Below are 25,629 nucleotides of genomic sequence, written 5' to 3' on the forward strand. Positions count from 1 at the left end.
AATCAAGCAAGGGTTGCAAAATATGATAATCCCAGGAAAGAACATGTGCTTTGTTGACACATCTATTCCAATGACCATACATACATGCATCACAAAAGCAAGCCAAATTTCTAGTGTCAAGTCTTGTAGAATTTTGTGGGTTATGAGCACGAATGGGATGCATAGAGCGTGACTTTGGGATAGGTTCACAATTCCATTTTACCTCCCTATTTACATCTCCTACTTTGACCTCCCAAAAAACACCGGCACAGTTTATCTGTTTTGAAGAATAGAAAGCTTTAGCACCCTCTGATAGGTTGGCCCTACAGTGAGCAACTACATCAGTAGCACACTTTAAGGTAGCACCGACTGGCTTTAATTGTTCATGTGTAAACGTACTCTTCACCACAGCTCCTGCTCCGTCATGTTCTCCCTTGCCATGTTCTGATGCTGAGAAGAAATGACCCATTTGTATCCTAGTCAAACCTGCATACCTTGCTACAGAATAGAATGGCATGGGTGCCCTTGAACTGTGAAGCAGCACCATCAGACCACACCCAATGTGATTTAATTGTTACCCCTTGTTCCTTTAGCCATTCAAAGTGCAACATAAAGCAATGTTGCACAAACAAGGTGTCATGAACTCTATCATCTGAAAGGAAGAAGGGTTTTGTGAGTGTGTGTGTGCTTGCAAGAGCTCAAGCTCTCTTCTCCCATGCATCTTTTCACTGCTAAGAAATCTAGAGGGTGTTGACCATATGGTGCTCGGGCTCTGGGTCGCCGAAGGTACCCATGCGTGCGTCGGGAAGTAGAGGGTGTTGACCATACGGTGCTCGGGCTCTGGGCCGCCGAAGACACCCATGCATGCATCGGGAAGAAAATGAGTTGGAGCTTTTTTCTAAACACGGGCATGGATCTAGTTGATTGACCTTGGTGGTCTTCAACGGATGAGTTCATGGCTCTTTTACATGGATCTTGTTGGTTGATCTTGTTGATCCCCATCTGAGAGTCCATATGGTTTTTATGTGATTAAGTGCCTAGGTACTATGGGCTAGGAACTATTGAAAAGGCCCCGTGAGGAGGTGGTGAGCGTTTTGGTTACCACGACGATGCCATAGGTACACTGAAGGAATAACTGAAATTGGAGTTTATAGTTAGAAAGTGGAAAAGTTGGAAATTGGATCTGGATATTTTGGAGGATTATGATAAGTAATACTATGGTTTCATTTCAAGTTTGCTTTAAAGATAGCTGAATCTGTAAAAGGCAATTTCATATTGGGTGTGTAAGTGGTGTGTCTAATTTGTATTTTGCATGACTAGGGGGGCTGGGAACTCTTTTCCCTGGTACCCGAGACAAAACATAACCAAATTTTCATAATGGATCCTATCAATATAGTGGTTGGACAGTTGGCTAACCCATGGGACTGGATGGGGTTAGGCTGGACTGATGGATCCCTATAATTAAAATTCAATTATGTTTAAGTTACGATAGTTGAAGTAAATCACGGATAATCCTTGTTCTATGGAAAAGAATCAACGGCTGTGCCTCTTTGACGAGGAAAAAAGCGTTGATCTCTACGATCCAAGTGCAAGTTCCTCCCTTGATCTGGCCATGTGATCTACGGGCTCGATCGGAATGAAAAGGGAAGTTAAGGCCTTGACTATGTTAGAATAATTCTCCTGGAGGAATCACCTATGCTTTTTGGGCTAGGGAAGTTTTTTTTCGGGTTCGGTTTTCAAAGAACCGAGGGATTAGTCTCTTGTCTGGACATCCGTGGGCGAGGCCCCAAGGGAGAGGCTCTGCCCTGCAAGAAGTGCTACTTCCACTACTAGCACCCTTGAATTCGATCCGCAGGAGGGGGCAGGGGTCTCACAGATTAGAACTTTCCAATAAAATCACCACAATCCAAGCATAGATTTATCCACAATGAGAGCACAATCTCATGACCCTCGAGTTATGGGATTTGTTAGGTCAACCAACACTCACAGCTCATCCTGAAAGAATTCCATTCACACAAGACTTGAACATGCCATGTTTGGGGTACTTTAAACATACAATGTATATAGAATCTAGTCCCCTTACGTGTAAGTTTTTTGTGGTTGAGTATGTGTGGAAGTAGATTTAATCTTGGGGCATAAATGGACTATGGCTACACCTAAGCACCACTGTGCTTTGCTAGCGATAGGGTCATCATGATGGTCAACGACACAGAGTTAACAATACCATACTACTGCACGAAAGAGGATCCAACCCTAATGGATTTCTTTGATGCTAAACACAAAAAGCTACAAGCCTCTTCCTCAGAAGCCCCTCTACATGAAGGCCTCTCATCTACATCACTGACCAACGCAGACAATGCATCTACCCCTACACCTCCATTATCACCACAAAGTCAAATGCCACAACCTCGCAATCAAGGGCTATTCCTTGAAAAAGTCCCCCAAGTGCAACCACCTTTCTCTAAAAAGGATCTCAAAGAAAAATCCTCAACCTCGACAACTCCTAATCAACCAACTTTACCATAGGGGAGAAGGTTGCATACTCAAAAGCCTCATCAACAACGCCCATGAGTCTCAAACCCGTAACCTCAGTGCCAAAATATTTGAAGGAGGTCTGCAAACCTTTCACTTTGACCCAAAGAGAAAACTCCACCAAGACAACCAAGATCAAGATATCTTAATGGTATCAAAATGTGGTTAGAGAAGCAGCTACTTGTATCCTAGGGCTACTACGAAGGGGCCAATCTAATTTGGGTTCCTCGAGCATGAAAGCCTCTTCCTCAACACAACACTCAAAGGCCAATAAATAATTAAAGTACTCCACAACACCGTCCACCACAAAAGCCTATGCGAGCTACTCAACGGACTCCAACATCTCAATAAGTGTGGGTACCAAAAAGAGTACTACAAGCTCAAGGGTACTACAAAGGTAATACCTAAAGTTGGATTCCCAAGCACATAAAAAAGTCTCCTAAGCCTACCCAAAGAAAGAAACCTTAGCACCAAAAGCATCAGCCACCAATTTATAATGTTCATCAAAGACGGGTGCATGTGCACGTGCTTCAGGAACAAGGATACTATGATGGAAATCCCATCATATGGTTGCCAAAATCAAATAAAGGAAGGAACGCTGCAACAACACCTTCAACCCCAATAGCTTCACCTAAAGTTCAATATGAATAGAGGCCCAAGCCACACCAGGCAAGCCACTCAACACATCTCGTGCATATAACAAATACACAAGAACTTGCATGTTCACTCAACCTCAATGGCAACCAAACAGAAGCTGTACCTACCGCCTGGACAACGCTTGAGCCACAAATTCAAGATTCAATTCCCACGTCTGTAATGGAGACTTAAACGCATCAAGGACAAACTCACAATGCTCTTTTCACCCCTTAGATGAGAAGCATGAGTGCAGAAAAAAAGAGACACAAAAGCGAGGGAGTCACACATATGGCCTACCTAAAAATGGAAGAATATCACAAGAAACTCCCAACGATCTTCAATAGCCATTACATTTTTATTAAGCTTATCACTTACTATTATTTTGGCTAAGTTAATGTAGAAGATGCTACATGAGTACATATCCATACTCATGCATTGGAGGACATTTACACCAAGGCTTTATCATCCACAACTTTCTAGGTACATCTTTGAATGGGGGGGCCAAGGTGGGCGAAAGCTTAGTCAAATGGTACAACCCATCGCCTAGAATTGTCCTTCAAATTGCAAACCTCTCTAAGCAAAGCTAGATTCTTCACAACACATTAATCTCTAATCCTTAGTGAAGATATCTATATTAGCCTCGCAAGTTATCATAATTCTTTCATGCCTCGCCTACAAGCAGCTAATTCAACAAAGAACAGCAACTCAATAAGAGGCCATTTGACTCATTTAATGTACTTCATGATCATCTGCTTCATAAAGCACTTACATATACATAAAGGCATTAAAAACACATGGGAAGAAGTATGCAGGAAGAGGTCCTAATCAATAACATTCAACAAGAATCTTGCTACACAAAGGGACATCATCGAAGGCAAAATTCTTCAAATGATGAATGTCACTTCAATGAATCAGATGAGGAACCGAGAATCACAATCTTGTTTAGATGATTTTGTCTACCTTCCTTCAGATCCTTCCTTTTCTTCACCTCCATTACTAACATCTCTTAGTTTCCCAACTAACACAAATAACATGTAACTCTACTTATGATTGCCAAAAACGAATTGAGCAAAAACGATACCCACAAAATGCTCACAAAATACAAAAATGCAATCACTCATTAAAAACCCCCACCCCATTAGAAATTCCCGCTAATCTCTAACCTTTTCATTCACTAACTAGCCTTTCATATTCCTTCTAGAGGAACAAGGACCATCGAATGTCACTCAACATCAAAAGCCATCCACAAAGCTTGTCGATTCTCCCCACACAAAGGTCTTCAACAACACGATCACGAGGACGCGATCTGGCATCAAGAAAGGGGGAATGTTAACCCATTCCTAGGGTTAACAAGAGCTACCACCAGTATCTTACATCAAGGAGTAAAGGTAGATACACCAAAAGGTCATACATTCAAGATATGAAGCAATGGTGTCAAAATCTACAACTTGGATGGGTGCCGCGATGGTCTAAAGAAATACTTATGGGCAATTCGCGCTTCAAGAGCATGTGGTAGCAAGTTAGGATGAAGTCCCAACTAATGTACTTCATGGATATATTATGAGAGTAGTCATTGTAATAGCATTAGGCCTCTTATGAGCCTAAAGTGCTCGGCCGGCCATAGTTTAAGTGAGTGTGAACACTTATGGCCATGTATATAAGTGAAAATCTCTCATAATACAAAGAACTCTCTCATTGTGAAATAGAGTCTTCCTCTTGCTAATCCTGTTGTTAATCTCTCTCTCTAATGCATGCTATTGAGTGTGTGTGTGAGTGAAGTGAGGTGAGAGGAGGTACGAGTACACGTAGTGCAACACGATGATGTGACAACGCTCACGGAAGATGTGGTGGAATTGCTTCTCAAGGAGTTATAGAGCTTGGAGACCTCAAGGGCTACAATCTCATTGGAAAGATCCTCAAGACAGTTGCGGTTCACTAGGTAATCTCTTGTTGGATGTGTTTCAAGGGGGGTTAAGGTGAGCCATAACAACAGGGGAAGAGCATGTGAGTGGAGGGCATGTATGTGGGAGTATATGTGAGTGAGGGGGCATGTGTTTGAGAGTGTATGTGAGTGGGTCATGTATGTAAGTACATGTGAGTGAGGGGGATAGTATGAAAGTGGGGGGTGTGTATATGGGAGCATATGCGAGTGGGGGGGGCATGTACGTGTGTGCATATGCGAGTGGGGGGGGCATGTACGTGAGAGCGTATGTGAGTGAGGGGGGGCATGTGTGAGTGAGGGGGGGCATGTATGTGTGTGCATATGCGAGTGGGGGGGGGCATGTATGTGAGAGCGTATGTGAGTGGGTGGCATGTGAGAATGAGAGTCTATGTGAGTGAGGGGCAGCATATGTAAGTCAAGGCATGTGTTTAAGAGCGTATGTGAGTGGGGGGCATGCATGTGAGTGAGGGGGATGCATGTGAGTGGGGGGCATGTGTTTGAGAGCGTATGTGTGGGGGGCATGCATGTGAATGGGGGGGCATGTATGTGAGAGCGTATGTGAGTGGGTGGCATGTGAGAATGAGAGTCAATGTGAGTGAGGGGCAGCATATGTAAGTCGGGGCATGTGTTTGAGAGCGTATGTGAGTGGGGGGCATGCATGTGAGTGAGCGAGATCACATGTGAGTGAGGGGGCATGTATGTGCAAGTATATGTGAGTGGGCGTATGTGTTTGAGAGAACATGTCAGTGGGTGGCATGTATGTGAGCGTATGTGAGTGAGAGGAGTGTATGTGAGTGTACGTGAGTGAGGGGGTATGTATGTGCTAGCATATATGAGTGGGGAGCATGTATATGCAAGTGTATATAAGTGAGGGGGAGTGTATGTGTGAGCATATGTGAGTGAGGAGGTGTGTATGTGCGAGCATATGTAAGTTTCACATAATAACCTATTGTGTAGTGGTATGAGTAAACTCTAACATACACCCATAACGAGTGGTAAAACAAGCACTTGAGTTTTTACTTGACACGCACAATAGTACTGAGGCTAATGGAAACTCTCGAGGGAGAGTATTATTAAGACAAGGGCTACCCAAAACATACTTGAGTCGTATGTTAAAGTGTCTTTCCCCAACACCTCAAATTGTGTTCCCTGTTTTGATTGGTTTGGGGATAGACTTATACCTACACATGCACACTTGCGTCTTTCCTTGACACACTCAACAATACCAAATCCAAAGGCAACTCTCGCGAGGGAGTGTATTGTTAAGATGAGCGATACCCAAGACATGCATGGCAACTTACACAACTGACCAATGGTTTCTATGTGTGCAACATGTATGTGAGAGGGGGACATGTATGTAAGTGGTGGTGTGCGTGTGTGAGCGTATGTGAGTGGGATTGTATATGTGATTGGGGGAATGCTTGATCCTACCCATCCTCCACTACGTGAAGATTCTCAACTTTAATGTCTAAGCATTTTAATACTAGATTAATTTAAGCGTATACTTATTTAATAAACGCATATTATGGGTGCTTGTGGGTTTCTAAGAAGAAAGTATTATAATATTGTGCTAGGTGATAGGAACTCAGACGTTTGTGATTGGGTAGTAAGGCTACTAATGGAGAGCTAGTGGTAGTGAGAGGGTGTGGAAATAGTGCAACACAGCAACAGAGAGTTCAACATCTAGTGAACTCCCACTTTAGAGACTTGACCCCCACAAGGGGCAACAATGAGTTCAACATCTAGTGAACTCCCACAACATCAACTTTAGAGACATTCGATTCAACCTTACATGTCCCCATTTGCAATATCAGATCAACTTTCAGCTTGAGCATCGATTGACTCAGGAGTCAACATAGGTCAAAATTCACAAATGAAATCAAGTGAGTTGTAAATCTCAAGAAGGTTGAACCAAGCATTAAGGTGTGTGTTTACATGGTAGAGCTGCTAGTTTGCAAACATCAACTCTCCAAAGTAGGGCACTGAAAACTATGACACTGGGAGGACCATAGGGAAGACTTAGTGCATTATGAAGCAAAATGAATGTCTCAAAACTTGAGGAGACATGAGAAGTTCGAATCTCACTGCAGCGACGCTAGTTAAACGCCGCTATATGCATCACTCAGCGGCATTGTAAAAATGCCATTATAAGCGCCACTCATCGACGCTAGAAAAAAATTAGTGTTAAAATTGAGTGAAAAATAAAACTTTACATAAATTATAACCTCAAAATCTTGACAAACATCTAAATATTATTGAACTAAAACAGCAAAATCATCAAATAGTTATACAAACATATCAATGTGTACATACGTTATGATGATATATATTTAATTTGTGCCATCATCAAATCTATCTTACAGTAAATCCATGCATGCCAATTGGTCTATCTCTAAATCCATCATTTTTATGGCTCCTATTCCACTACTTGAAGAAGATGTAGAGGTATTATCATCATGGTCCTCATGGTCGTCATATTGATTGTTAGTTACATCCTCCCACCATTGATTGTCCACCATGTATTTCTTCTTCAACATCTTGATCTTGAAATATACGTTTAGATCGAGGAGAGACTTGTATTACATACTACCAATTAGGATCTCTTTGGTCCGAATATAAAAAACCTAAAAGAAAGATCCAAAAAAATTTACAAGAAAATATATAGAATTCCTTCCTTCTATCGATAGATTCATCAAAATTGAAAATCAAGTGTAAACTTGTTTAATGTTGTGGTAGAACGTATGTGTCTCTTGAATCTTACCATAATTTAGTTGAGTCAATTGCAAAAAATCCTCTTAGATGCTTCTTGACAGTTGCTTGAGTACCTCTATATATAACTTTGAACCACTTAACATCAAAGATGAACACTTTGAAAGCTCTAAATCCAATCTCCAAGATGCCTTGAATTGTTCCACAATATTCAAGTTTCTTTGCTAATATTATTATCTCTTCTACTAGCTCGAGTTTCTTGGTCAAAACTTGCCATTACACCACAATCATATGTGATTCTCTTGGAGTCCACATGTTGAGTGCCAAAATGTCGACTTTTTGACCACATTGCATTATGCACTTTATACTGCAACGTAATAAAAAATCTTTAATATATCTTATATGTAAGAAATTTAGTATTCAACATTATATACCTTAGCAAAACCTATTTACTTACATGGTAGTCGCATCCCCTTGCATACTCCCATTCTTCTCTTGTAATCTCCTCTCCCATCCTTTCTGCTTGCTCTAGAGCATCTCTAAGCCATTCAATATTTCAATCCTTTGGAAGAGGCTTTAGGCTGGGTGGGTATGCCATGTGCCTTTGTGTTAATCTCTTAAATGCTCTTCTCTCCTTTGTCCTTATCTTTCATGCATCTTCATATTTCTCAATCCACTTTTCTATCACATAAGTGTTAAGAAGACAAAATGTAATGACCTTTTTGCACATGGACTCGTCCATCTTTCCAATGCGTCCTTTTCCATGTGGCACATGTGACACCATTCGTTCATCCTCATTGTTATGCATGAATCTAGGCATAGATGGATCAATTTGTTTCAAATATTCAGAGATGTATACAAGGGATTCTTGTACCAACCATCCCTCTGCCATGCTTCCTTCTGGCCTTGCCCTTTGCCTCACAAATCCCTTCAAGGTTTTCATGAAGCGTTAAAGAAAGAACATCCACCGGCTAGCGAGCGAAGGCAAAACGACTGGCGCAGCTACAGCCATATGGGGGCTTCTCAGGTGAGAGCGCATGCAAGAGAGAAGCTGGTGGCATCAAACGTGAAGGGTTGAGGACAGAGCCGACGTTGGGAGAGGAGCCGCCTTGGGGTGAGCTATTGAAGTTGCTGGTCACTCAACTGGGCTGGCGCATAGCAGCTAAGGCAACTAGTGAAGGGTGAGGCTGGCAGAGGTTCTAGCTGCTGGTTGACGGGCTGACAGTGCAAGGAGTGTGAGGCTGGCGCTAAAAGCAACGGGCTGGCGACTTGCAGAAAGGTCACCTAGGAGAAACTAGGAGTTCAAGGGACACACAAGGGCGTTGAAGGTGCTGGTATGTGTAAGAAGAGAAGCAGAGTAGCTGGCAAGGAGCTGCGAAAGTGAAGAGTGCAGGGGAGTGGCCACCTTGTGGAAAAGGAGGATGCTGCTCGAGTGATCGTGTGTGGGCTGGTGGGGCCGGGAGTATTGCAGAAGAAGTGGCTGGCAGAGGATCAGCACAGAGAGCCAGAGAGAGAGAGAGAGTGTGTGTGTGGTTTTTGTGGATTTCTATCTCTTGGAGTTCTAGGTCAGGGGTGTTGCTTTCTGTTGATTAGCAGTGGGGCTGGTGTTTGAGATATACAGTTCTGTAAGGATAAGTATCTGTTCTAAAATATAAATCTTGTTCATGCATCTTGGGTCTGGTGTTCTGGTATGTTTATATGCGTGTGTGGAAGTGTGGCACCCTATAAGGGCGTAAACAGCTTTACCACTTATGTGTCATCACCGTCACTATATTACATGCTATTTTCGTCTTAGCGGTGTTGTTAAAAACATCATCGTCGCTATTTTTGTTGCTCAATGGTGCTAATAAAAAAAGCAGCGTCACTATTTTTGCCGCTCAGCGACACTGATAAAAAACGTGAATGTCGCTATTTTCACCGCTCAGCGACACTGATAAAAAACGTGAATGTCGCTATTTTCACTGCTCAACGACGTTGTAAAAAATATTTGTTTGGGGCAGATTGGGACTAATGCCCCCAATCTACCCAAAAAACAAAAAAAATTAATTCAATATATTGAAAATAGTTCTAATTTATACAAACAGACATATCGACATATTCAAATACAAAATGAAACAGAGTAACTCACGAAATCTTAATTGTATTAAATCACAAATGCCATTAAAGGCGAGTTACATCCAAAATACCATAACATGCGAGTTACATTGAGTGTAAAGTTGTGCTTGCATCCATAGCCCTTATCCCTTATTTTGTGTGTGTGTGTGTGTGTGTGTGTGTGTGTGTGTGTGTGTGTGTGTGTAAAGTCATCGTATGTGAACTTTGCACAGTAACACAAAATTGCCATGACGGAGTGCCCAATACTAGCATATTCGTCTCAACTAGTCTCTTAAAAACATGCAACAAAACTAAAGTAGATTTATACTTGAAAATAAACAAGACACTTGAAACAAAATCGTGTGTATTAATGAAACTATTCAGTACAAAAAGTCATCGCATGTACAAAATATACATGGCAATTTAAATGTAAAGGGACTAGTCCTAGGTTAGATCATCCTCCTCCTCGTGTTCTGAGATCCGATCATCTTCTTGGTCTCCCTGCACATCCATGTATCAAAAATGAATATACACCCTGCAACAACAAAGTAAATACAATTCCACTAATTAGATTTAGTTACTCACCTCTTCATTAGCAAAGGCCCCCTATTTCTTGAGTCCATTGATCCTGTGTGATGACCTCCGTTTATCTAGAAAATGATTCCAAGCATTTATATCACAATGGTTCCTATAGTAATTGACCTCTGTTTACATCGTCTTGATGACCCACAATTTCCTCCAATATGTAAGAGATATAAAAGAAATTTAGCCACAAAATGTTTAGTGGAGTGTACTTATGAATCTATCTTTTCGTGCATCCTTCCTAGTTGAACCCCAATGTCTTTATCCCTAATATTGGAGTTTCACTTGATGCACCACAGTAGCCTATTGGGGGAATCCTATTGGGGGGAATGTGATCCCATCACTCACTTCCTGCAACATATGGAGCCACTCCTTTTCATGCACCCCCCTTGGAAGGCCATAATTTTTGCCATCTAGTGCGCTTAGGTTCTTTTTGCTAGTGAGACCTCTTGGTGTTATGAGCAACCTTATGAAACAACTTTGGACCCAATCAGGTGAATCCAGAGAACCCCCATTCTTACATGATTGGGTCCAAAGTTGTTACATAAGATTGCTCAACACCAAGAGGTACGACATTCACAAGAATTCAAGGGCACTAGATGCCAAAAATCATGGCCTCCAAGGGGGTGCATGAAAGGGAGTGGCTCCTTACGTTGCAGGAAGTGAGTAATGGGATCATATTCCCCCTAATAGGCTTCCCCCAATAGGCTACTATGGTGCATCAAGCGCAACTTCAATAGTAGGGAGGATCAGGACATTGCAATTCAACCAGGAAGGATGCACAGAAAGATAGCTTCATAAGGACACTGGCTCCACTACAAAACTCCTATCTTTTATCTAAATTTTGTGGCTAAATTTCTCGTGTCTCTTACATATAGGAGGAAATTTTGGGTCATCAAGACGATATAAACAGAGGGTCAATTACTGTAACCAATGTGATATAGATGTTTGCAATCATTTTCTAGATATGCCAAGGTCATCACACAGGATCAGTGGACTCAAGAAATGGGGGCCTTTTCTAACAAAGAGGTTAGTAACTAAATCTAATTAGTGGAATCGTATTTACATTGATGCAAGGTGTTTATTCATTTTTTATGCATGGATGTGCAGGGAGACCAAGAAGATGATGGGTGGGATTACAGAAGATGAGGAAGATTAATGCGAGGACAATGAGGAGGATGATCTAATTTAAATTTTCATGTATATTTTGTACAGAGGCAATTACTTTTTGTACTAAATAATTTCATAAATACACGCGATTTTGTTTCAAGGGTCTTGTTTATTTGCAAGCACGTCTCTACTTTAGTTATGTTGCATGCTTTTTAGAGACTAGCTGAGACGACGGATATGCTAGTGTTGGGCACTCCGTGTGCCAGGACATGCACAAATAAAAAACTCTAGTTTTTTATTACATGCACACGCGTGGCTAGCTATACATGTGGCCACATGTGCAGTTATATTCATAGTTATACACATGACCAAAAGCACGACCATTTTCACAACTTACACGTGACCAAGCGAGTGGCCACTATCATGACTATACACGTAACTAAACATGCAGCCCCTCTCACAACTATACACGCGGCCATACGCGGGACCATTTATATAGCCAACTAGCCACTGCATGACTACGCTCATGGTGGCAACAAGCACTAGGTTGCACATCTAGCTACGTTACTGGCCGTGCATAGCAAAGTTTTTATTTTACTTTTTCTTTATTGCGGGTTGTACAATTGTGCTTGCAACCATGGCCCTTATCCCTTGTAGTGTGTGTGTGTGTGTGTGTGTGTGTGTGTGTGTGTGTGTGTGTGTGTGTGAAGTCATCGTATGTGAACTTTGCACAAAAAATATCTATTGATATATAGTGGTTGGATTTGGTTGATATAGAATCCTAAGTTGATGGATAGAATGGAACAAAATGAGGATTGTAACTATGCACCACCTAACTTTCACATCACAATATACCCATTGTCCTCTACAAAGATGTTTTTTTTCTAACAAACTTCATGTTGATTGTTGAGATGGGTATATATACACACACACAATATATATATATGTATGTATGTATGTATGTATATATATATATATATATATATATATATATATGTGTATGTATGTATGTATGTATGTATGTATGTATGTATGTATGTATGTATGTGTTTGTTTATACACACACTATACAAATATATACATGTGTGTGTGTGTGTGTGTGTGTGTGTACATCTCTATATATATACATCTATAGATATGTATATATAGAGGTGTGTACATATGTGTGTATGTATTTTGTACACACACACATATACATATACATATACATACATCTATATATGTATATATATATACATATATACATACATATATGTATGTATATATATATGTATGTATATACATATATACATACATATATATGTATGTATGTATATATAATATGCATACATATAAGTATGTATACATATGCATGTATCAACACTTGCCAGATCTTAAACAGATGGGTGGAAAAAGTGCTCTAATTCTATGGTGAGATTTAAACTTCTCCTGTCTTCTCAAGTTCATAGACATTCATTTAGCTTCATAATGCACTTTCCCTATGGTCCTCCTAGTTTCATAGTTTTGAGTGCCCTACTAAATGGAGAGTTGATGTTTGCAAATTGGCAGCTCTACCATGAAAACACACTCCTCAATGCTCGGTTCAACCTTCTTGAGACTTGCGACTTGCTTCGATTAGTTTGTGAACTTGACATATGCTGACTCCTCAATCTCGATGCTCAAGCTGAAAGTTGAGTTGATATTGCAAATGGGGACATGTTAGGTCAAGTCAAATGTCACTAAAGCTCATGTTGAGGGCGTTCACTAGATGTTGAACTCGTTGTTGGCCCTGTGTCGCATTATTTCCACACACCTCACTACCACTAGCTCTCCTATAATACCCTTGCTAAGCATCCATTAGTAGCTTTACTACCCAATCACCAACGTCTGAGGTTCTATCACGCAGCATAGACTTATAATATTTTCTTCTTCAAAACCCACAAGCACCCAGAATAGGCATTTATTGAATAAGTATAAGCTTAAATTAATCTTGTATTAAAATGCTTAGACATTGAAGTTTAAAATCTTCAAGTAGTGGTGGATGGGAAGTAGGATTAAGCATGCCCCCAATCACATATACAACCCCACTCACATATGCCCACACATGCACACCCCTACTTATATACATGTCACCCTCTCACATACATGCCTCACACGTAGCAACCATTCGTCAATTGTGTAAGCTGACATGCATGCCTTAGGTATCGCTCATTTTAACAATACACTCCCTCGCGCGAGAGTTGCCTTTGGCTTTGGTATTGTTGAGCGTGTTAAGGAAAGATGCAAGTGTGCATGTGTAGGCAAGTCTATCCCCAACCAATCAAAACATGGAATGTGTTTTGAGGTGTTGGGGAAAGACACTTTAACATATGACTCAAGTATGTCTTGGGTAGCCCTTGTCTTAATAATACGCATCCTTGGGAGTTGCCATTAGCCTTAGTATTGTTGAGCGTGTCAAGGAAAGACTCAAGTGCTTGTTTTACCATTGGTTATGGGTGTACTTTAGAGTCTACTCATACCACTACACAATAGGTTATGATGTAAAACTTACATATGCTTTTGCACACACACGCCCCCTCACTCATACGCTCGCACATACATGCCCCAAACTCATATACACTCTCCGACTGACTCACATACACTTCCACATACATGCTCCCCACTCATATACGCTCACACATACATACCCCCTCACTCACATGCGCTCACATACATGCCCCCTCACTCACATATGCTCACATACACTCCCCCTCACTCACATACGCTAACATACATGCCCCCCACTCACATACGCTCTAAAACACATGCCCCCACTCACATATACTTGCACATACATGCCCCCTCACTCACATACATGCCCCCCACTTAGGTACACTCTCAAACACATGCCCAGACTTACATATGCTTCCCCTCACTCACATCCACTCTCACTCTCACAGGCCCCCCACTCACTTATGCTCTCACATACATGCCCCCTCACTCACATATGCTTGCACATACATGCCCCCTCACTCACACATGCTCGCACATACACACCCCCCACTCGCATATGCTCCCCCTCACTCGTATATACTCACATACATGTCCCCCACTCACATACGCTCTCAAACACATGCTCACATACCCCACTCAAATACGCTCCCCTCACATACATGCATGCCCCCTCACTCACATACGCTTCACATATACATGCCCCCTCACTCACATACACTCCCGCTTATATACGCTCTTAAATGCATGTCCCATCACTCATTTAAGCTCACACATACATAGGCCCCACTCACGTACACTCCCCCTCACTCACATATACTCTCACATACATGCTCACGCACTCACATATGCTTGTACATGCATGCTTGTCCCCCTCACATATATGGCCCCTACTCACATACGCTCCCAAACACAAGTCCCCCACTCACATACACTCCCTATCACAAACATACGCACCCACATACATGCCCCTTGCTCACATATGCTCTCAAACACATGCCCCCTCACTCACATACGCTCACATACACGCCCCTACTCACATACACTGCACATGCATGTCCCTCACTCGTATATTCTCTCACACACACACCTCTTCACTTATATACACTCACACAAGCACACCCCCCACTCACACAACGCTAGCACATAGATGTCCCCTCACTGCCATATGCTCAAACGTACATGCCCCATCACACTCTCATACGCTCTTAAACACATGCCACCTCTCACATATGCTCGCACATACATGCCTCCCATTCACATACGCTCCCTCTCACTCACATAAGCTTTCACACACATGCCCCCACTCATGTACACTCAAACACATGCCCTCCCACTCACACACTCGCACATTCACACCTCCCGCAATCAAATTTGCATGCAATGGTTGTTGGCTTAAAGAACCTCACATGCTTATGTTTATCTTGATTTTAACTCAACACAATGGAGAATAGACAATGGAAAGGAATATTTGACGTACAAAAAAATATGAAAGATATAAGACCTTGACTTTTGATGTTAGTTTCTCTTCAAATCCATAAAGTGACTATATAGTGGTCTTTAATTGAATGAATTTATAATGTTATTTTCTCTTCAAATGTAGTCTTTAATCCAATGAATTGTGCACAACAAATTCCAATTAAAAGAAAAACTATTTTCCAAAACTTTCAATCATGAATATCAATTTATTATTTTAGTCTTTGTAAACTTCGATGCCTAGGGGCTACACGACGGATGACAACGACGACAACACACAGCAAACACAAATGGACTAGGGGCTACACGACGGACGACGACAAAGAGGAGACACAAATGGACCTTTTTTTTAAAATGTAATGCGAAAAGTTTTGTATAATAAGGTTACGAAAATGATGGAAGGATGTTCAAAAGAAAGATCTTCAAAAGAAAGGTAAAGTGTGATTTTACACTTCGTTCAAGAAGCATCAGATTATAAAAAGAAAACAACCTTCAACGTGTACAGCGCAGTGGCGTTAAAGTTGCTGCATGTGGTGCGTCGTACACGCCATGAAAAGTACACAACTCTAAAATTGCTGCATGTCGTTGAAAAGTGGACACTAAGTGATGATCAGAAATATGCAGTGCAAAAGATATATGCAATAACACGATTTAGAAAATAATGTGTCACTAGCTATAAAGAGCAGCTTGCAAGCAAGCGCCTCAAAACACCTGCAGTGTGGAGGGACATCATTTCTATGGAGGGTTTCTATGCTCCACTCTTCGTTTCAATCCTGCAAGTCTCCTTCTTCGCGTACCAGCAACCTCCCATGGGATTCCAAGCAGACCACTTTTCAGACGGTTCTGCCATGCTCACTCTCTTTTTTTGTTTTGACACCATCGCATGCTGCACCGCCCTCTCTGGCCTGCTGCTGCTGGAGCACCTCCACCGTTTCCCTTCAACGCAGCTGGAGCTCTTCCTCCGCCCCATCCTCTCATTTCAATCCAAATTCTGCATTTTCAACCTTTTCCTGGCCTACTCATGCGCAGGCCTTGCAGCCTCTCCCAAGTCATATCTACCCCTTCTAGGCCTGATCTCCGCGGGAGGAATAACCCTCTTAACGGCTTCTCTAGCGGCGGTGAGAGCAGACACCGCACTCATCCTTCAACAAGATTGTCCTCACCGCTTTTGGTGGCAGCCTCCAACCCGAGTAGCTCCTTCGCCGCCGTCCCTGCCGTGATCACAATGTTTGCATTGGCCATTTTGGCATATTCTTGATGCTTGTATAGTTGCCCTTTCCTCATCCACAATTGCCTTATCAATAGGCTAATTTGTGGGCTAAAATTTGAGCTAATTTTGAGCTAGTATGGGCTATAACTGTTGAGTATTCATTTACTTTACACCACATATCCTACAAATGTAGGAGCGTAACAAAGATGTCATGTGAGTCGACTGACTGTTTGAAAACACCCATTACATAGCACGAAAGCCCCGGATCGATCCCCCTCAACATTGACCCATTACATAGCACAAAAGTCCCGGATTCGATCCCCCTCAACATTGAAGTGGCACCCCCTGGCAATGTGCTGGAAAGCTACTCTGTCGAGGGGAATAAAGCAAGGTTGTCATCAAGCCCACTATGGTCAGATTACTCGTACCCGAACTCATCTAACACTCACGGATCAATTGCCCTTATCCAAGCAATCTTTCTGGATGGCATCCCGGGCACGCACGCAAAAGCCCCGTGGCAAAGAAGAGCTAACGTAACTTTTATACACTTTGCTGTTTTTTGCATAAAAGCATGGGCTCAACTGACTTCTCAACAAAGATAACATCTCTCCTCCCCAAAATCCACCTTGTGACCAAATGATAAGAGTTTATAGCCGCTTGCTTTTTTATGAGCTGTATCCCACAAAAATTCCAAGATGTTACTTGCTTCAATGCAAAGCTGCTCTACAGTAATTGCCGCTCTGCATACCAAAAGGTGAAGACACCTCTTCAGATTACACCACCAAATCAAGACACATATAACCCAAAGCAAATAGACACATGCAACCTAAACATACAGTCTAAGTAATAACCCTGCTTTATCTGTTGAAGTACAAAGTTAACAACATAACACATCTATGCATGTGCGTGTCTATGTGCGCGTGAGCGCGTGTGAATGTGTGGGTGTGGGTGTGGGTGTGTATGTGAGTGTCCATGAGTAATGGGTAGAAGAGATTTTCTCCCTTTTTTGGGATGCCTGCTAAAAACACAAGTTTCCACCTTTTGCTTTAGGACTAATCACTTCTTGCTTAATGCCAGTTGCAACTAAGCCCAACATATGCAAATTATTAAACATCAACATCCCACCTCACTCCCAATCCTATGGACAGCCATCTACTGCCCCTATGCACATCCTCTACATGCAGCATGGATCCTGTTCAGACCAGCCTGGAGAGACTACCAAACATGTCTCACTTGTAAGACCCAACCATCCATACCACATGCTTGATCAAGCTGTTATTGCACATTTGCTGAACCTCCTGGAGCAGTTTTTATCTTTCATAGATCTCCACTTACAATTAGAAAATTATGGACCTCCAGCAGCTAAGTGTAAGGCATCTACATAGCCGCATGCTCCCAACATCCTCATTTGCCTCCATGATAATGGCAAAATATGAATAGGAGACATTAAAATAGCAGCAAAACATGCATAATCTATGATGTGCAATCAGCAAGGTATTCATTTATAAGCTAAGAGCTTACTGTATGTGAGCTTTATAACAAAATGAGTATCTTCACGCCCATATCCAAGGAAGGCATTTGTGTATTTCTATGTAGGGATATCACGTTTTCACAAAAGTTTCTTGCCGAGGCATTCCATGTAGAACCAGGCATATCACAGCATCTTAGATAATAGAGAAATCATAAACGATATGCTAAATCCAAGAAAAAAGGTGTATGTTGAGTATTCACATTTTTATGTGCAAGAAAAACTCACTTGATGGTTTTGTCCATGTCACCCACACGATACGCAACATTCAGGAATCACCTATTGTCACTTTTGCCCCACTCTAACTTCTTGCCTATCCAATAAGCCACCTTCAGCACCAAGTGGCCTATTAGATTTGGAAATTGAGACCAAATTTCAGAATTATCAAAGATAGCACATACTTGTACATCATCTACAAATCCAAACAACATGCTCATTGAATACATACGAGAGATGCATCCGGGTTAAGAAAGAACCAGACACCAAAGGTTAGAAACTTTTCGATTCCTCTAGAAATTGTGCATACACTACCTCTCTGCTCAGGTTGTTTGCTAAGCATTGCACCTTCCTATGCCAGCAAACATGTCAAGTTCATGTTTTCCTTGTAGTGGCTATATAACAAAGCTATACACGTGTCATACCTTGGCTGCCAACACATGCCTGCAATGTGCCCTCCTAACCACGATTGTTCTTGGTAGCATAGCCAGCAATCAGATCTTGGTTCAATGACATTACTACAAAATCCCAGTTCATCTCTAGACTCACCGGCTCTAATGCATTCACAAGTAATAGCTGCTTTCCCACATGTCCAGGTTCATTATGTCTCCAGTCCATGAGGCCATATTTTGAACCGGAAGCATGTCGAACACTTCATGTGTTTATGCAAGGAAGCATAATTGGCACACATATCAACATGTCTACAAGTCCACCTGGCAGCCAAGACATGTGGAACAGTCTAACCTTGCAGTTTGTAATTTTACAGAGCTGAACTTTCTCTTAGGCACGTTGTCAATCTCCCACGCCTATGTCAACTTCAAAGTCCAGTCGCACAGCTGATGACAGACCTTGAACTAGTCACCTTTATGGTCTGTGCTACCAAGAAAATCAACCATGAAAGTGTAGTGCTCAAGAGTTGGAATCAAGCCATAGTCATTGCTAAAAGTACATATGGCCCTTGTCGACTAGACCTACATGACTGCATGCATTAATAACACTAGCATACATATCAGCCAAGGTGATGGCAACAAGGAGCTCTCTTTCAAACCCTTTTCTTGCAATCTGAGCATGTATTTCTAGGGCCTTGGCTGTGGCTGTGACAACATTTAGAGAGATACCATCATGTTGCATCTGTTCGAAACAATTGAGGGCCTCCTCAGCACGCCCATGTTCAACAAACATACCATGCCATTAGAACATTGCATGAGACCACACCTCGAAATGGTAGCTTGTCAAATATGTCTTGTGCTACTGCAAGTAAGCCACATTTAGCATACATATGGACCAAGGTGATGCGATTGAGGATCTCTCTTTCCAATCCTTTTCTGGCAACATTGGCACATATTTCTTGGCCCTCAACCATGGTTCATACGCTGCTGCAAGCTTTTAAGCTGCAAACAAAATGTGACAGCATTTAGACAGATACTGTCACGTTGCACTTGTTGGAAACTGTGAAGTGTCTCCTCAACATGACCATAGCATATACTAAAATTAGTGGACCATATCTCAATTTGGAAGCTTACCAAATATTCCCCTTGCTGTTGCAAGTGAGCCACACTTAGCATACATATCAACGAAGGTGTTGCCATGCTGATACAAGGTACTTGCATTGAGGTGTTGCCATGCTGAATGTCACAAACAAAACCAGGTACTTGCATTTAGACACCCACACCAGATGAGCATACCACCCCACAACGCTATGAGATCATCAAGCTTCCTGGATTATAGCAACTTGCTGCCTGAAAAAAACAGATGAAAAGAAAAAGATGTGATGCATGCCATTGTGAGATAGCTGTTTTCTTAGTCTTTCACAGCCGTATTGGCAGGTTGAGGTGCAGTTCAACCCCATCACATGGACACAGCGAGATACCTCTAAAGGCCCTAAGTTGGTTTTTTTCCTATGCAGAGCACAGCTAACAAACAAACGTAGATTGCACCAAAACAAGATTTCAGGACTGTGTGAAGAAATGAAAAAAGTCGGGAGTCCGACTACAAAGACCAAAAGCTAATTCAAGTAAATGATGTGCATACCTTGCTTCCAAGCTCCTGGGAGAGACCCAATGTCAGGGCAGTCTTACCGGGGGCACATAAATGTGCCCCCGGTAAGACTGCCCTGCCAAAGCTTGGAGGGTTGTAGTGGGCTTTGAAGCTTCATCTTCCAGCTTCAGCTTGTAGATTCCTTGCGCCTCTGCCAGAGCTTCCAGTTTGGAGCTCCACAGCTCTCTTTCCTAAGCTATGGCAAAGATGCTCTGTCGGCCATCTTCTTCGGCCGAAAAACAAAGCCAGCCGCCTGCTCTTGCCGGCACCCATATATATTGTCTATCATGCGCCAATAGTTTATAGCCATGCTAAGATTCTTTATACCCTTTTTAAATTTAATCTTGAAACACAAAAATAGGCCAAAACGACCTTTCACTTGCACACCACTTTAGCGTTTTTTTTTTTAAAAATCCCATTTTCTAAATCATTATATTGCATAATATCTATCTATCTATATCTATATCTATATCTATATAGGATTAAGGGAGAGTGGCCCTCCCTCCACGTGGGCAAAGGAGGGGGGCCTATTTCAAAATGGCCACTCCTCCTTCAAGCTTGAGGAGGAGCCAAATCTCACATCTTCCAAAGCAATTTTGAATTTGAATCTAAGAAGATCTCATCTCACATCTTTCAATGAAATCTTTGTATACATGCTTACATACCTATAGATACACACACTTATATATATTATGTATGTATGTGTATCTATAGGTATGTAAGCATGTATATATAAATAGTGTACATGTGTGTGTGTGTGTGTGTGTGAGAGAGAGAGAGAGAGAGAGAGAGAGAGATTACATGAAAGATGCATTTATTTGAGAGTGAGTACACCTCACCACTCATCCCTACCATTAAAATTTAATCTAAAATTTAATTAATTAAAATTATATATATGTGTAAATCTATTTAAGTGTGTGTGTGTGTGTGTGTGTGAGAGAGAGAGAGAGAGAGAGAGAGAGAGAGAGAGAGTTTCTATGTGAGAGAGTGTGCGTGAAGAGAGAGAGTGTATGTGTGTGTGTGTGCATGAGAGAGAGAGTGCGTGAAGAGAGAGAGAGTGTGTGTGTGTGTGTGCATGAGAGTTTCTATGTGAGAGAGTGTGCGTGAAGAGAGAGAGAGTGTGTGTGTATGTGTGTGTGTGAGAGAGAGAGAGAGAGAGAGAGAGAGAGAGAGGCTGAGAATTTCTATGTAAGAGATAGTTTGTGTGGGAGGAGATAGTGTGTGTTTTCATTAGTGTATGTGCGGTGTGTACATGTGTGTGTGTGTGTGTGAGAGAGAGAGAGAGAGAGAGAGAGAGAGAGACGACAGATAATTTCTACGTAGGAGATAGTTTGTGTGGGAGGAAGAGTGTGCATTTAGATTAGTGTATGTGCGGTGTGTACATGTGTGTGTGTGTGTGTGTGTGTGAGAGAGAGAGAGAGAGAGAGTATATGCATGCATGTGTGTACATCTGCATCTATGTGTAGAATGTGCTTGAGAGAGAGAGTGAGATGGGGCAGACCTAGAGAGAGAGAGAGAGAGAGAGATGTAACGAGGGAGGGTGAAAAGAGAGAGAAAGAGAATAAAAAGTATCTTTTAATAAAATATAAATTAAATAGAAAACATATATGTATATATGTGTGTGTTTTTATTTACATTTATATATACATACATACATATGTATGTATATATATATACATATATATGTTTGTGTGTGTGTGTGTGTGTGTTTAGATGTGTGTATGATATATCTATCTATATATTTAAAAGTGACCACAACTTATCACCCATCTCCGCACATTAAATCTATTTAAGTGTGTGTGTGTGTGTGTGAGAGAGAGAGAGAGAGAGAGAGAGAGTTTCTATGTGAGAGAGTGTGCGTGAAGAGAGAGAGTGTATGTGTGTGTGTGTGCATGAGAGAGAGAGAGTGCGTGAAGAGAGAGAGAGAGAGTGTGTGTGTGTGTGTGTGTGTGTGTGTGAGAGAGAGAGAGAGAGAGGCTGAGAATTTCTATGTAAGAGATAGTTTGTGTGGGAGGAGATAGTGTGTGTTTTCATTAGTGTATGTGCGGTGTGTACATGTGTGTGTGTGTGTGTGTGTGTGTGAGAGAGAGAGAGAGAGAGAGAGAGAGACGACAGATAATTTCTACGTAGGAGATAGTTTGTGTGGGAGGAAGAGTGTGTGTTTAGATTAGTGTATGTGCGGTGTGTACATATGTGTGTGTGTGTGTGTGTGTGTGTGAGAGAGAGAGAGAGAGAGAGAGAGTATATGCATGCATGTGTGTACATCTGCATCTATGTGTAGAATGTGCTTGAGAGAGAGAGTGAGATGGGGCAGACCTAGAGAGAGAGAGAGAGAGATGTAACGAGGGAGGGTGAAAAGAGAGAGAAAGAGAATAAAAAGTATCTTTTAATAAAATATAAATTAAATAGAAAACATATATGTATATGTGTGTGTGTTTTTATTTACATTTATATATACATACATACATATGTATGTATATATATATACATATATATGTTTGTGTGTGTGTGTGTGTGTGTGTTTAGATGTGTGTATGATATATCTATCTATATATTTAAAAGTGACCACAACTTATCACCCATCTCCGCACATTAAAATTTATTCAAAATTAATTAAATTATGTCGATGTTTGTATTTATATTTTTAAATACATGTATATATGTATAAGTATATGTGTCTATATATAGGTTTATGTATCTAAAACATAATATTGTAGGAAAAAATAGTATTTTTAGAGATAAAATGCACGTGCTTTTGAGAAAAAAACAAAATATTTGATCATTTAAAAATTTTCGTAGAAAATGAAACGCTGTTTTTCTTTTAACAATTATGCCTCAACAGGATCGAAAATAGTTAATTACGACGAAAGACTCTCTTTTTTTAAGGCATTTAAAGAAAAAACATGTATATATAAATAGTGTGCATGTGCATGTGCATATAGGCAGTAGTAGCCATTAGGGTTTTTGAGTGTGTGTGTGTGTGTGTGTGTGTGTGTGAGAGAGAGAGAGAGAGAGAGAGAGAGAGATGGTTGTAGAGAGGGAATAGTTCTTTTCTGGAACCTTGGTCGGCCGCAGCAACGCGCGGGTGCAATACTAGTTACATATTAACCATGGACAACCAAAGCACAAGGAGAGGAGAGAAAAGAGAAATTCTAGATTTCTAAAAAATAGATAGATAGATATTGCATAATATATATCTATCTATTACATATTAACCATGGACAACCAAAGCACAAGGAGAGGAGAGAAAAGAGAAATTCTAGATTTCTAAAAAATAGATAGATAGATATTGCATAATATATATCTATCTATTACATATTAACCATGGACAACCAAAGCACAAGGAGAGGAGAGAAAAGAGAAATTCTAGATTTCTAAAAAATTAGAGGAAAAATTTCCTTCAAGTGACCTTTTGGATTTCGGCTTCTATTCCTTCTTAATGTCATTTACACGCGCGGGTTGAGTACTAGTTACATATTAAGGAGACACATGCCAAAACGACCTTTGACTTCTGCACACCACTTTAGCGTTTTTTTTTTAAAATCATTTTCTAAATCATTATATTGCATAATATCTACTACATATTAACGAGACACCAATTTTTGCCAACGTGGCAACATGGAGGAGACATCCTACAAAATCCCTTGCAATTTAATTTTTGCCTCAAATTTCCAATTGATTACGCATCAACTCAAGGGATCGATCTGAGTTCGATCGCTTCAATGCCCAATCATCCAATCGATCGCATTCAATTTTTGCCTCAATCGTCCGATCGATCATCAACTCAAGCGATCAATCTAATTCGATTGTTTCAATGCCTAATCATCCAATCAACTAGCTATCTCTAATCATCCAATCAACTAGCTATCTCCAATTGTTGCCTCAATCGTCCGATCGATCGCTCATCAACTCAAGCGATCAATCTAATTCGATTGTTTCAATGCCTAATCATCCAATCAACTAGCTATCTCTAATCATCCAATCGACTAGCTATCTCCAATTGCCAAATCATTTTGTAATACCTTCAATCACCATAGAGTCTAATCATGCAATCAATTGTTTCACATCGAATCACCCGATTGTAAGATACAATCGTTGGGTCAAAACTTCGATCAGCTAACTGCTCGCGCACAAACTCAACCACCGCCTTTGCAGCCATTGCATTTGATTTGCTTCAAGTCATCGCCCTTCTTTAGATTCCAACTGCTCCTATCGCCCCACAAGCTCTTGCTCGGCTCAATTGTTCATACGTAAAGATAGCTAGCTCTCTTATGTCTGTAGACGCTACATTTGGGCTATTTCAAATTCTCACCAGAGATGAGGGTCACCTACTCTTTAGAACAAAGAGAGAGAGAGAGAGAGAGAGGCGCCTATATTTGGGTTTTTTCGAATTCTCACCAGAGATTCTAGAAGAGAGAGAGAGAGAGAAAGTTAGAGTATTTGTCATGACAATGGAATTATCAGGGAGCCTAGAGAGCTCGACCATCCGGGCAAGGCAAGGGTGGGGTTTAGGGGAGCCAAAACAACCAGGTACGAAGTCAAGAGTGGCCAGACACTAGTGAGAGTGGTCGGGCACATGTGAAGGGCTGACTAGCTAATAAAAGTGTGGAGTCCTAGTATAGAACCAAGAGCTCTCAGAACCCTGGCCTTGGAGAAAGAGTCAGGCAGCTACGGCTACCTCTACACTGGTATCATGGTATCAGAGCTATATCCTTAAGCGCTGAATGCTGCAAAATCCTCAAGCGCGAAATGCTTCCACATCCTCAAGAGCTGAACGCTGAAGGTTAGGGAAGAAGCTTGAAAGCACTGAAGACGTGGAGAGAAAGAGAGTTTGTCTCTTGTGGTATACACAGCCGCCGGCACAATAGCCAAGTGGACACAGGATCATGGCCTTCGTGGCACCACAATCGACCCAGCCACACCAGCTTTGGGGGAAAACAGCCGGCTTTGGGGAAAAAAAAAGAACATCGCCTGAGAGACGGCACCAACCACTCTAGTCGTCGCCTCTCTGCTCAGCCGACGCCATTGCTCAACCATCTGAAGCCACCATAGTTAACTCCTTGGTCTCAAGCGTTGCACCATCGCCATTTTGCAGGCATCACAAGCCAA

The 25,629-nt window shown here is 41.5% G+C and overlaps 1 long non-coding RNA gene across 2 annotated transcripts in view; it reads right to left on the reverse strand.

Moving 5' to 3' along the window:
• The window catches only part of LOC147617082 (uncharacterized), a 250,911-nt gene extending 230,335 nt beyond the window's left edge, over positions 1-20,576 (reverse strand). Inside the window, exons 1-4 of one of the 2 annotated variants that reach the window (XR_015262380.1) lie at positions 20,515-20,576; positions 20,007-20,222; positions 18,496-19,874; positions 16,894-17,479 (exon numbers count right to left, since the gene is read on the reverse strand). This is a non-coding gene — a long non-coding RNA (uncharacterized LOC147617082). Of the gene's footprint in view, positions 1-16,893; positions 17,480-18,495; positions 19,875-20,006; positions 20,223-20,514 lie in introns of those variants that run through there. The other variant, XR_015262379.1, reaches the window with a different exon arrangement.
• Between the last annotated feature and the right edge of the window lie 5,053 nt (positions 20,577-25,629).

This window comes from Cibotium barometz, chromosome 37 (genome assembly GCF_041138505.1).
Source record: "Cibotium barometz isolate CiBa-2024 chromosome 37, ASM4113850v1, whole genome shotgun sequence".
NCBI lineage: Eukaryota > Viridiplantae > Streptophyta > Polypodiopsida > Cyatheales > Cibotiaceae > Cibotium > Cibotium barometz.